Raw genomic sequence first — 14,913 nt, 5'->3', positions numbered from 1 at the left:
GGGGGGAAGGGGCAAAAGCCTATTTGCTTGTGGAGGAAAGGGTGAGGGCTTTATCCCACATGCTCACTTTACTCCTTGGGGAGTGGGCTACATATAGGGCCCGACTTCCCATAAGCTCTCACTTGAAAGAAAGCTATGGAGGCTCACTCTCCTATATAAATATATCAAAAGACCGAGACCGAGACCGGGGCCGGGGTCGGGGTCGTGGTCGTGGGTCAATTGGGGTTCTTTCTTTTCAAAATTTTTTTCTCTGATTAGAAAATCTTTCCTCTCCACACGTTTGGTTCTTTCTTTGAAAATAAAATTTAATTTTTTCCTTTTTTAATTTTTTATATTTTTTTGTTTTTTATTTTCTGTTTTTTTTTTGGGTGAGATAAGTTTTCCAGGGTTTCCTTAGGGTTCAGCCTTAGCCGCGGCGCAGTTCGCACACACAGCACAGATCTGGGGATCCAGAAATCCCCCTAACACGCAGAAAACCAGATAACCGATCATGCGCCCACACGCGGAGCGAAAAAATAACAAAGAAACAGAAATGCAGAAGACAAATTGCAGAAACAGAGATTGCAAAACACAGAAACACCTCAACAACAAACACACAGTCGCTTTCCTACAGTGCAGATTAAACTTCACGCAGCAGCCGAGCTACAAACTGGAGCTTGGTGCAGGGCAACTCCCCGGCAGCGGCGCCAAAAATGTGCGCTTTTGCCGCACAGGTCGTAGCTGGGGACTTGCCAGACACCGTATGCGAGCCACGAATGGCTACAAGCATACAACCAGGGAAGGAAGCTCAAACAGAATGCCAAAGGGTGTGTCACTCACCGCTCAACCGCCGCCTTGAAGGATTCCCGCGTTGCAGCCGTGAAGGAGGAGCCGCCGTCGCCACTCTACCGCCTCACCGCCACTGCCGTGCCGCTACACAGTGCGCTCGATCGCTCGATCACTCTCTCTCTCTCTCACACACACACGCAGGAGAAGGAAACCAAGGAGATAAGGCAAGAGCACTCTTGTATTCACAACACATGAGAATGAGGATTTTAGGGTTACATTTGACTCATATAGGTGACTTGGCCGTTCACACTTGGGCGCCCATACATGGCCGGCCGACCCTAACCCTTATCCTACTGATATCCAAGGTGCGCCTCTCATCGGCGATCACCCAATCCCTTCATCCTTAACATATGGTGCCGACAAGCCCGGCCCATGACTCAGAATATTTAAATTAATGACGTAAAATATAGTACGTCGCCATGTCCGCCATGGGTTAACAGTGTGCTGCAAGGAGGTCAACAGTTGCCATTGGGTGTATGTATGCACATTGAGATCACTGGTTGTGACATTTGAGTGTAGTATAGTACCGCTGCAGAAAATACAGTAGTTTATGCAGGACAAACCAGAGTGCTGTTTCTGGTAAATTTGTGTGTCTGGCAAGATGTCAAATGATGGTATAAACCAGATTGTTGCTGAGAAGCTTGATAAGAACAACTTCCATGCTTGGAGGTTCAGGTTGACAAGTTTTCTAATGGGAAAGGGTTACTGCTGGGACTACATAGGAGGTGAGCATGAAGAGGCACCGGAGATACCGGAGATCAATCCGACTGTTACAGATGTGAAAGACTTCAAGGATTGGAACAAAGGAGCCAAAAAAGTTATGTATTGGCTCTCTATCAATATACAGGACACCATGATTGGGCACATACAGGATGCCAAGTCTCCCAAGGAGGTGTGGGACACCTTGGTAAAACTCTATGAAACGAATACCAAGGCACGAAAGATGCAGTTGAAGAATGAACTTCATAATGTGGAGAAAAAGAGTATGTCTATGAATGACTATGCATTGAAGATCAAGGGTATTGTGGAATCCCTTACATCTATTAGCATTTTAGTAGATGATGATGATAAGGTGGAAGTCTGTCTACGTGGTCTCGGGCCACAATACAAGGCGTTCAAGACGTCTATTCAGTCTCGAGAAAACATTCCCAATTTTACAGATTTGGTGTCTATGTTGATTATAGAAGAGAAGAGCTTGGGTGAAGACCAACAGTCTTCACAAAACAAAAACAGTTTAGAGCAACAGGCCTTCTACACAAGTTTAGGAAGAGGATGAGGTAGAGGAGGCCATAGACGCGGCCAAGGAGGTGGCCGAAGAGGTAATCATAATTATGGCCAGTAGCAGCAATAACAACAGTCCCAGAATTCACAACAACAACAACACGCAGGTGGAAGAGGCCAATTCAGAGGCAAGGGAGTCAAAGAGGTCATGGAAATTGGCAAAGGCAGTATAATGATACACATGGATGCTTTTATTATGGTAAACTTGGACATCTGTAGGCAGATTGTTACAAGTTGTAGGCTGGCATGCAAAATGGGAAATTACAACAAAACAACTATGCATCCTCGAGCAGAAACAATGAGGTTAATGAAAGGTTGTTTGTTATGCAGCATGTCATTTTAATGCCATGTCTGAAAATGTTGAAGCAACACATAAAGATGATGTATGGTACGTTGATTCAGGTGCTTTGAACCACATGACAAGTCATGGGGAGTGGTTCAAGGAGATGAAAAACCTTGAAAGACCAGGTTTTGTGGAAACATGGGATGACACTACTCATCCAATTGTATCAAACCATCTCCGAATTACAATCTGAAGTTATAGAGATCTGTATCAGCCAGATACCTAATGGTTAATTTGAACCCTCAATTGCACCAAAATATAGTGATTAGTGCTGATTGATCACTGATTTGTAAATTAATCCTCTATTTTGTGTGTAGAAAACAGAGTATGCGAGGAGTCTAGATATGAGGCCTTAGAGTTCAAATGAGCTCAAATCCTTTCAAGGGAAACAATAGCAATTATTCTAGAAGAGGATTAAGCCACAAAACACAAGATTTGACCAAAGATTGAATGCTTAATCTCTGTTTTACCAAAGTCACCTATACAGATTTGATGAAGAGCTTGGATCTCACTGTAGACTTGATCAAATCAAAAATTGTCTTCACCATCTTGTAGAGCACCCTTGAAAACCCCTAGGGCCAAGAGGAATTAGAGCCATTTCATCTGGAGCAGCATAGATCTCATTTTTCCCTCAGAAAAACGGTGCTAAAAAAGCTGAAAGGTTGGAGGCTATTGTCAAGCCTGGAGGGAGATCAAGCCCCTCCACCAGCTAGGGGTATAGAAGCTACTTGAAAAAGAGGTAAAAATCTTAATTATCTACTAATCCTAATTAGCCAAGTGATTAGCAAGATAATGGGCTCATAAATTGATGGATTCTAGGCTAGGGTCTGATACCATGTTAAATTTGCGACAATGTGATGAGCTATGGTGGATCAAATGCTAGAATTAACATCATTAGAAAAGAGATTAGATGATAATTAAGATGTGATTAGTGAGCAAATAACTGATAGCTTAATGTAGGCATGGATAATCAAAAAACAACAAATTCTCATTAGGCCAATACCTCAATTTATAGAGTTTACATCCAAGCATCCAATCCCACTGATTTCTCCTTGATTCACTCCACCTCTTTTGCTTGATTCTCTCCACCTCTCCCAAAATATCTCCACACCTCCTAAATCTCCTCATGCTACCCTTTATTCTCTCCTAGTAGATACTTCTCACCTTTTCACAGGTTCTCTCACATTTATAGATTCTCTTTTATAGCCTCTTGCCAAGGGCTTGTTTTTGCACACACCCTATTCACTTGTATATTTCAACACCTCCCCTCAAGTGAATACTCGTAGCACACCTGGGCCCTATACGATGTTTCCCTCTTACTTGATAGTCTGTGACTAGTGCCTAGCACACCTCCCCTCAAGTGAATAATCCTAGCACACCTGTACCCTATACCAAGTTTCCTTCTTACTTGATAGTCTGTGACCAGTGCCTCAAGTCCCTAAACTCATAGTCCTTGACACTCTCTCTCTCTATGTGTCCAAGGCTACTACAAGTGCTTGTGACCTTGACTAAAGTGCTCACACATACATCTACCACATGGCCTACATCATCGGTGGCTCAGAGGTGGTTTTACTCTATTGGGGCAGGTTACAATGGGTTGTGGGGTTTCTCTCTCTCCACATCTTGGAGCCTCACATCTTCTCTTGTCTTCAGTCTTCTTGTCGTGGTAGCTTCTCTTCACGCGTCCATGTCTTCCTCTTCTTTCAGTCTTCTTGTTGTGGGGCAACTTCTCTTCACGCGTCCATATCTTCCTTTAATGCTTCCTCTAGCTCTTCTTCTCGATGTTGATCCTCCTCTTGGAAAGAGATTTTCTTCTTCTTTCATGGCTGGGGCCATGAGCTTGTCCGTCAGTTCTTGGTCCATGTGAGCAACATGTTTTAATGTATTGTTTTGACGGTTCTTTTTGTCTTTTGATGTTTATCTTGTGTCATTATGCAATCCAAACCCAAATCTATGCGGGAGGTCTTACCTCTTGCCTTATTCTGGACAAGGGTAGTGTCTGATCCCATTTTTACAATGATGTAATGTGCCCAATACATAATGCAGCATTCATTCTTATGCACATTTCCAAACGCAACTTTGGTTGTGAATAACTTGAATTTGTGTGTGGGTTAAATGCAAGATGATGATGATTACCATAATTTTACCAAAAATTACATTAAATCAAGGGTAACAAATCTGTACGCGGAATGGTTGGAGTATCAAACCATCTCCGAATTACAATATGAAGTTATAGGGATCTGTATCAGATACCTAATGGTTAGTTTGAACCCTCAATTGTACCAAAATATAGTGATTAGTGCTTATTAATCACACTGATTAGCAAATTAATCCTCTATTTTATGTGCAAAAAATAGAGATGCAGGGGGAGTCCAGATCTGAGGCCTTAGAGTTCAAATGAGCTCAAATCCTTTCAAGGGCATTAATAGCAATTAGTCTAGTAGAGGATTAAACAAAGAAACACAAGATTTGACCAAACATTGAATGCTTAATCTCTGTTTTACCAAAGTCACCTGCATATTTGATGAAGAGCTTGGATCTCACTGTAGACTTGATCAAATTAAAAATTGTCTTCACCAGCTTGTAGAGCACCCTTGAAAACCCCTAGGGCTAAGAGGAACTAGAGCCATTTCATCTGGAGCAGCAGAGATCTCATTTTCCCTCAGAAAAACGGTGCTAGGAAACTAGCAAAAATCGGGAGCTGCGCTTGGCGGTTTGACGATTTGATTGAATGGGCTGAAGCCTTGGGAGTATGACTATGTATAGCTAAGAGCTTGGAGGCTATTGTTAAGGAGGGAGATCAAGCCTCTCCACCACCAGCTGGGGGGACAGAAGCTACTTGAAAAAGAGGTAAAAATCTTAATCATGTACTAATCCTAATTAGCCAAGTGATTAGCAAGATAATGGGCTCATAAATTGATGGATTCTAGGCTAGGCTCTGATACCATGTTAAATTTGCAGTAATGTGATGAGCTATGGTGGATCAAATGCTAGAAACAACATCATTAGAAAAGAGATTAGATGATAATTAAGATGTGATTAGTGTGAGCAATTAACTGATAGCTTAATGTAGGCATGGATAATCCAAATCCAGTAAATTCTCATTAGGCCAATGTCTCAATTTATAGAGTTTACATCCAAGCATCCAATCCCACTGATTTCTCCTTGATTCACTCCACCTCTTTTGCTTGATTCTCTCCACCTCTCCTAGAATATCTCAACACCTACCCTTTATTCTCTCCCAGTAGATACTTCTCACTTACTCACAGGTTCTCTCACATTTATAGATTCTCTTTTACAGCCTCTTGCCAAGGGCTTGTTTCCCGCACACACCCTATTCACTTTGTATATTTCAACACCTCCTCTCAAGTAAAAGCCTGGCACACCTCCCTTCAAGTGAATAATCCTAACACACCTGGACCCTATACCAAGTTTCCTTCTTACTTGTTGATAGTCCGCGACTAGTGCCTCAAGTCCCTAAACTCATAGTCCTTACACTCTCTCTCTCTATGTGTCCAAGGATACTACAAGTGCCCGTGACCTTGACTAAAGTGCTCACATATACATCTACCACATGGCCTACATCATCGGTGGCTCAGAGGTGGTTTTACTCTGTTGGGGCATGTTACATTGGGTTGTGGGGTCTCTCTCTCTCTCTCTCCCTCTCTCTCTCTCTCTCTCTCTCTCTCTCTCTCAGAGATTTTCACATGGCTCCTCACATCTTCTCTTGTCTTCAGTCTTCTTGTCATGGGCAGCTTCTCTTCACGCGTCCATGTCTTCCTCTTCTTTCAGTCTTCTTGTTGTGGCAGCTTCTCTTCACGCGTCCATGTCTTCCTTCAATGCTTCCTCTAGCTCTTCTTCTCGGTGTTGATCCTCCTCTTGGAAAGAGATGTTCTTCTTCTTTCATGGTGGCTGGGACCACGAGCTTGTCCATCAGTTCTTGCTCCATGTGAGCAACATGTTTTAATGTATTGTTGACAGTTCTTTTTGACTTTTGATGTTTATCTTGTGTCATTATGCAATGCAAACCCAAATCTATGCGGGAGGTCTTACCTCTTGCCTTATTGTGGAGGACAAGGGTAGTGTCTGATCCCATTTTTACAATGATGTAATGTGCCCAATACATAACGCAGTTCTTTTTGACTTTTGATGTTTATCTTGTGTCATTATGCAATGCAAACCCAAATCTATGCGGGAGGTCTTACCTCTTGCTTTATTCTGGACAAGGGTAGTGTCTGATCCCATTTTTACAATGATGTAATGTATACATAATGCATATAGCATTCATTCTTATGCACATTCCCAAATGCAACTCTGGCTCTGTGAATAACTTGAATTTGTGTGTGGATTAAATGCAAGATGATGATAACCATAAATTTATCAGTATAATTTTACCAGAAATTACATTAAATCAAGAGTAACAAATCTGTACGGAATGGTTGGAGTATCAAACCATCTTCGAATTACAATCTGAAGTTATAGAGATCTGTATCAGATACCTAATGGTTGATTTGAATCCTCAATTGTACCAAAATATAGTGATTAGTGTTGATTAATCATTGATTAGTAAATTAATCCTCTCTTTTGTGTGTAGAAAACAGAGTATGCAGGGGGAGTCCAGATCTGAGGCCTTAGAGTTCAAATGAGCTCAAATCCTTTCAAAGGCATTAATAGCAATTAGTCTAGTAGAGGATTATGCCAAGAAACACAAGATTTGACCAAACATTGAATGCTTAATCTCTATTTTACCAAACATTGAATGCTTAATCTCTATTTTACCAAGTCTAGTAGAGGATTAAGCCAAGAAACACAAGATTTGACCAAACATTGAATGCTTAATCTCTATTTTACCAAAGTCACCTGCTGTGCAGATTTGATGAAGAGCTTAGATCTCACTGTAGACTTGATCAAATCAAAAACTATCTTCACCAGCTTGTAGAGCACCCTTGAAAACCCCTAGGGCCAAGAGGAGTTAGAGCCATTTCATCTGGAGCAGCGGAGATCTCATTTTTCCCTCAGAAAAATGGCACTAGAAAATTAGCAAAAATCGGGAGCTGCGCTTAGCGGTTTGACGATTTGATTGAATGGGCTGAAGCCTTGGGAGTATGACTATGTATGGCTAAGAGCTTGGAGGCTATTGTTAAGCTTGGAGGGAGATAAAGCCCCTCCACAAGCTGGGGATACAAAAGGTACTTAAAAAAGAGGAAAAAATCTTAATTATCTACTAATTCTAATTAGCTAGGTGATTAGCAAGATAATGTGCTCATAAATTGATGTATTCTAAGCTAGGCTCTGATACCATGTTAAATTTGCAGCAATGTGATGAGCTATGGTGGATCAAATGCTAGAATCAACATCATTAGAAAAGAGATTAGATGATAATTAAGATGTGATTAGTGAGCAATTAACTGATAGCTTAATGTAGGCATGGATAATCAAAAACCAGCAAATTCTCATTAGGTCAATGCCTCAATTTATAGAGTTTACATCCAAGCATCCAATCCCACTGATTTCTCCTTGATTCACTCCACCTCATTTGCTTGATTCTCTCCACCTCATTTGCATCCAATCCCATTGATTTCTCCTTGATTCACTCCACCTCATTTGCTTGATTCTCTCCACCTCTCCCAGAATATCTCCACACCTACCCTCTTTATTCTCTCCCAATAGATACTTCTCACCTTTTCACTGGTTCTCTCACATTTACAGATTCTCTTTTACAACCTCTTGCCAAGGGCTTGTTCCCGCACACACCCTATTCACCTGTATATTTATTCTCTCCCAATAGATACTTCTCTTTATTCTCTCCCAATAGATACTTCTCACCTTTTCACTGGTTCTCTCACATTTATAGATTCTCTTTTACAGCCTCTTGCCAAGGGCTTGTTCCCGCACACACCTTATTCACCTATATATTTCAACACCTCCCCTCAAGTGAAATTTCGCGCGACCAGTGCCTAGCACACCTCCCCTCAAGTGAATAATCCTAGGACACCTGGACCCTATACCAAGTTTACTTCTTACTTAATAGTCCGCGACCAGTGTCTCAAGTCCCTAAACTCATAGTCCTTTTGACACTCTCTCCCTCTATGTGTAAGGCTACTACAAGTGCCCGTGACCTTGACTAAAGTGCTCACACATACATCTACCACATGGTGGCCTACATCATTGGTGGCTGAGAGGTGGTTTTACTCTGTTGGGGTAGGTTACATTAAGTTGTGGGGTTTCTCTCTCTCTCTCTCTCTCTCTCTCTCTCTCTCTCTCTCTCTCTCTCTCTCTCTCTCTCTCTTTGAGATTTTCACAGGGCTCCTCACTTCTTGGAGCCTCACATCTTCTCTTGTCTTCAGTCTTCTTGTCGTTGGTAGCTTTTCTTCATGCATCCATGTCTTCCTCTTCTTTTAGTCTTCTCGTTGTGACAGCTTCTCTTCACACGTCCATGTCTTCCTTCAATGCTTCCTCTAGCTCTTCTTCTCGGTGTTGATCCTCCTCTTGGAAAGAGATGTTCTTCTTCTTTCATGGCTGGGGCCACGAGCTTGTTCGTCAGTTCTTGCTCCATGTGAGCAATATGTTTTAATGTATTGTTGAGACAGTTCTTTTTGGCTTGTGATGTTTATCTTGTGTCATTATGCAATGCAAACCCAAATCTATGCGGGAGGTCTTACCTCTTGCCTTATTCTGGACAAGGGTAGTGTATGATCCCATTTTTACAATGATGTAATGTGCCCAATACAAAATGCATAATAGCATTCATTCTTATGCACATTTCCAAATGTAACTCTAGCTATGAATTACTTGAATTTGTGTGTGGGTTAAATGCAAGATGATGATTACCATAAATTTTTCAGCATTTTACCAAAAATTACATTAAATCAAGGGCAACAAATCTGTACAGAATGGTTGGAGTATCAAACCATCTCTGAATTGCAATCTGAAGTTATAGGGATCTGTATCAAATACCTAATGGGTTAATTTGAACCCTCAATTGCACCAAAGTATAGTGATTAGTACTGATTAATCACACTGATTAGCAAATTAATCCTTTGTTTTGTGTGCAAAAAATAGAGTATGCGGGGGAGTCCAGATCTGAGGCCTTAGAGTTCAAGTGAGGTCAAATCCTTTCAAGGGCATCAATAGCAATTAGTCTAGTAGAGGATTAAGCCAAGAAACACAAGATTTGACCAAACATTGAATGCTTAATCTCTATTTTACCAAAGTCACCTGCAGATTTGATGAAGAGCTTGGATCTCATTGTAGACGATCAAATCAAAAACTGTCTTCACTAGCTTGTAGAGCATCCTTGAAAACCTCTAGGGCCAAGAGGAACTAGAGCCATTTCATCTGGAGCAGCAGAGATCTCATTTTTTCCTCAAAAAAATGGTGCTGGAAAATTAGCAAAATCGAGAGTTGCACTTGGCAATTTGACAATTTAATTGAATGTGGGCTGAAGCCTTGGGAGTATGACTATGTATGGCTAAGAGCTTGGAGGCTATTATTAAGCCTGGAGGGAGATCAAGCCCCTCCACCAGCTGGGGATACAAAAGGTACTTGAAAAAGAGTTAAAATCTTAATTATCTACTAATCCTAATTAGCCAAGTGATTAGCAAGATAATGGGCTCATAAATTGATGGATTCTACGCTAGGCTTTGATACCATGTTAAATTTGTAGCAATGTGGTGAGCTATGGTGGATCGATTGTTGCTAGAATCAACATCATTAGAAAAGAGATTAGATGATAATTAAGATATGATTAGTGAGCAATTAACTGATAGCTTAATGTAGGCATGGATAATCGAAAACCAGCAAATTCTCATTAGGCCAATGCCTCAATTTATAGAGTTTACATCCAAGCATCCAATCCCACTGATTTCTCCTTGATTCACTCCACCTCTTTTGCTTGATTCTCTCCACCTCTCCCAGAATATCTCCACCTTTATTCTCTCCCAGTAGATACTTCTCACCTATTTTACAGGTTCTCTCACATTTACAAATTCTCTTTTACAGCCTCTTGCCAAGGGCATGTTCCCGCACACACCCTATTCACTTGTATATTTCAACACCTCCCCTCAAGTGAAAGTCTGCAACCAATGCCTAGCACACCTCCCCTCAAGTGAATAATCCTAGCACACCTGGACCACCTATACCAAGTTTCCTTCTTACTAGATAGTCCGCGAGACCAGTGCCTCAAGTCCCTAAACTCATAGTCCTTGACACTCTCTCTCTTTATGTGTCTAAGGCTACTACAAGTACCCGTGACCTTGACTAAAGTGCTCACACATACATCTATCACATGGCCTACATCATCAGTGGCTTAGAGGTGGTTTTACTCTATTGGGGTAGGTTACATTGGGTTGTGGGGTTTCTCTCTCTCTCTCTCTCTCTCGCTCTCTCTCTCTCAGAGATTTTCACATGACTCCTCACTTCTTGGAGCCTCACATCTTCTCTTGTCTTCAGTCTTCTTGTCGTGGGCAGCTTCTCTTCATGCGTCCATGTCTTCCTCTTCTTTTAGTCTTCTTGTTATGGTAGCTTCTCTTCACGCGTCCATGTCTTCCTTCAATGCTTCCTCTAGCTCTTCTTCTCGGTGTTGATCCTCCTCTTGGAAAGAGATGTTCTTCTTCTTTCATGGGCTGGGGCCACGAGCTTGTCCTCGTCAGTTCTTCTTGCTCCATGTGAGCAACATGTTTTAATGTATTGTTGAGAAAGTTATTTTTGGCTTTTGATGTTTAGCGTGTGTCATTATGCAATGCAAACCCAAATCTATGCAGGAGGTCTTACCTGTTGAGATATCGAGCTCGTCTAGTGAGGCGGTAGCCACTGATGACCCGCCTGGGGGATAGGCCCCACACTTACACCACTGGCATGGTTGGTGAGATCTTGGGTGATATGCGGCCAGTGGGATGACAGGCTGTGTGACAGCCATTCTAGAGACTGGCATAGTTATAGCGCCAGCTCATTTAGTCGGGTTCACACTATAGAGAACCCGTGTATGTATTTGGTTGAGTACCTTTCATATTGTGAGTACTCTTATTCTTATATATGGTGTGTTGAGTGTTGAGTAGAGAAGAAGAAGATTTTCAGCCTCTCACCTTGTGTGTTCTCTATTAGGGTTTTGTGAGTGTGTGTGTGTACTTGCAAGAGCTCAAGCTCTCTTTCCCCTTGCATCTTTTCATAGTATCAGAGCCTGGTTCGTGCTAAGGGCTGAGCTGCAAGCAAGAGAACCACAGGAAGCGGTACGAGGGTAAGAGCTTCAACTACTCTTCCCTATTTGTGTTGGTGACTACACCCTTGTCAGGAGCTCTACGGGAGGCACTGGCAAACGATCTCTGATTGAGGAGCTTTCTTCGCGGGAGTAAAGCTATAGGGCAACTATATAGTCTTATCGGACTACAATTTTCGGGCCGAAAACGCGTTTCGGGCACGTCTGGACCTCCGTTTTTCAGAAAGCAGGCGATTTCGAGCACTACGGGTAAGTCATCGATTCTCTGCAGAACTCTGTTTTAAGAACTGCAGGAAGACAGATTGACTGTGCAGACACTGTGGGTGCTGCAAAGAGGTCTACAGTTGCCATTGGGTGTATGTATGCACATTGAAGTCACTGTTGGTGACATTTGAGAGTACTACAGTACCGCTGTGCGAAAAATACAGCAGTTTGTGCAGAAAAACCAGAGTGCAGTTTCTGGTAAAATTGTATGTTTGGCAAGATGTCAAATGATGGGATAACTCAGATTGTGGCTGAGAAGCTTGACAAGAATAACTTCCATGCTTGGAGGTTCAGGTTGACGAATTTCTTGATGGGAAAAGGCTATTGGGACTACATAGAAGGTGAGCATGAAGAGGCACCGGAGATATCAGATATAAATTCGACTGCTGCAGATGTGAAAGAGTTTAAAGACTGGAACCAAGGAGCCAGGAAGGTTATGTATTGGCTCTCCATTAGTATACAGGACACCATGATTGGGCATATTCAGGATGCCAAGTCCCCCAAGGAGGCGTGGGACACCTTGGTAAAGCTTTATGAAACAAATACCAAGGCACGTAAGATACAGTTGAAGAATGAACTTCATACTGTGGAGAAAAAGAGCATGTCTGTGAATGACTATGCGTTGAAGATAAAGGGTATTGTGGAATCCCTTGCATCTATTAGTGTGTCAGTAGATGATGATGATAAGGTGGAAGTCTATCTACGTGGTCTCGGGCCACAATACAAGGCGTTCAAGACGTCCATTCAGACTCGGGAAAACATTCCCAACTTTACAGATTTGGTGTCTATGCTAATTATCGAAGAGAAGAGCTTGGGTGAAGACCAACAGTCTTCACAAAGCAAAAACAGTTCAGAGCAACAGGCCTTCTACACGAGTTCAGGAAGAGGACGAGGTAGAGGAGGCCGTGGACGCGGTCAAGGAGGTGGCCGAACAGGTAATCAGAATTATGGTCAGCAGCAGCAGCAACAACAACAGTCCCAGAATCAACAACAACAACAACAACACGCAGGTGGAAGAGGCAAATTCAGAGGTAGGGGGAGTCAAAGAGGCCGTGGAAATTGGCAAAGGCAATATAATGATGCACGTGAATGCTATTATTGTGGTAAGCCTGGACATGTGTAGGCAGAATGTTATAAGAAGTAGGCTGACATGCAAAATGGGAAAGTGCAGCAAAACAACTATGCATCCTCAAGCAGAAATAATGAGGATAATGAAAGGTTGTTTGTTATGCAGCATGTCGTGAATGCCATGTCTGAAAATGTTGATGCAACACAAAAAGATAATGTATGGTATGTGGATTCAGGCGCTTCGAACCACATGACAAGTCATGGGGAGTGGTTCAAGGAGATGAAAAACCCGGAAAGACCAGGTTTTGTGGAAACAGGGGATGACACTGCTCATCCAATTGCCCACGTTGGAGATGTGCCATTGTCTTCGCAGGATGGCAAAGTGAAGTACCTTGCAGATGTACTTCATGTACCAAACATAACAAAGAATCTGGTTTCAGTTGGCCAAATGATTGAGCAGGGTTTGCAGGTTCAGTTTAACCCTGATGGGTATTATATTGAAGATTTTAAAGACAAGTGCAGGTTGGTTGCAAAAGGCAACAGAGTGGGCAGAATGTTTACATTGAATGTAGACATGCCTGAAATGAGTGCTGCGATGTTTGCAAATGGTTCAGGAGTTGTTGCAAACACAGACATATGGCATAAAAGAATTGGACATGTAAATGTGCAGAGATTGAAGTCTATGCAAACAAAAGGAATTGTGACAGGGCTGCCAAAATTTAAAGTAGAAGGTATGCAGAAAATATGTGAAGCATGCCAATTTGGGAAGCAAACAAAGCATGTGTTTCCACGTAACAGATATGTGAGTAGAAATGCACTAGATGTTGTGCATTCAGATGTATGGGGTCCTACGAAGACCATATCTATGGGAGGCTGCAGGTATTATGTGACTTTCATTGATGACCACACAAGGAAAGTGTGGGTATATTTCATGAAGGAGAAGAGTGAGGTGTTCACTCACTTTCAGAATTTCAGAGTTTTGGTTGAAAAGCAAACAGGGAAATATGTAAAGTGCCTAAGGTCAGATGGAGGGGGAGAGTACTTCTCCAATGAGTTCTCTGAATTTTTGAAGAAGAATGGTATTCGGAGACAGTTCACATGTGCAGATACACTCTGCAGCAAAATGGAGTTGCTGAGCGGAAAAACAGGCACATTGCTGAGACTGAGCGAGCATTGATGGAAGAGAAGAATATGCCACATTGCTATTGGGCTGAGGCTGTTTCTATAGCAGTATACATCATGAACAGGACTCCAACTGCAGCCATACATGATGTAACTCCAGAGGAGAGGTTTACTGGCAGAAAACCAGATTTGTCTCATCTGAAAGTCTTTGGATGCATTGCATATGTGCATGTGCCAGATGAGCTGAGAACTAAGCTGGATCCGAAAGCTGCAAAATGTGTGTTTATTGGATATTCCCTTGAGCAAAAGGGATACAGGTGTTATAACCCTGCTACACGTGAGTTGAGGGTAAGCAGGGATGTAGTTTTTGATGAGATGAGCAGCTGGTATGCTGCTGAAAAAGAAGCTGTTGGGGCTGATTTGAGTGGAAGTGTGGTTGCACAGAATGCAGGTCAGCAATCACAGTCTTTGAGTGGACCAGGAGAGTCCTCATCTAGTGGGTCTATTGATAGACCATGGAGTGGCAGGCTGCGTCATAATACCAACCCTGCAAATGTGATTACTACATCACGTAAAGGAAAAGAGAAAGTGGTTGAGCCCCTTGGTATGCCTGACATTTCTGCAGGGCATTCTCATGATGTTGATGGAGAGTCTAGTGGTTCAGATATGAGCCTTGATGAGGAGCTTGGGATCCCAGCTATGAGAACACCTGGCTATGGAAGCCATGAATGAGAAGCTGCGAAGATCTGGGAGAGTGAAAAATCCTGTGCAGAGATTTACCTATGATGGTTAT

This window comes from Cibotium barometz, chromosome 14 (genome assembly GCF_041138505.1).
Source record: "Cibotium barometz isolate CiBa-2024 chromosome 14, ASM4113850v1, whole genome shotgun sequence".
NCBI classification, from domain to species: domain Eukaryota; kingdom Viridiplantae; phylum Streptophyta; class Polypodiopsida; order Cyatheales; family Cibotiaceae; genus Cibotium; species Cibotium barometz.
This window is presented reverse-complemented; position numbering follows the sequence as displayed.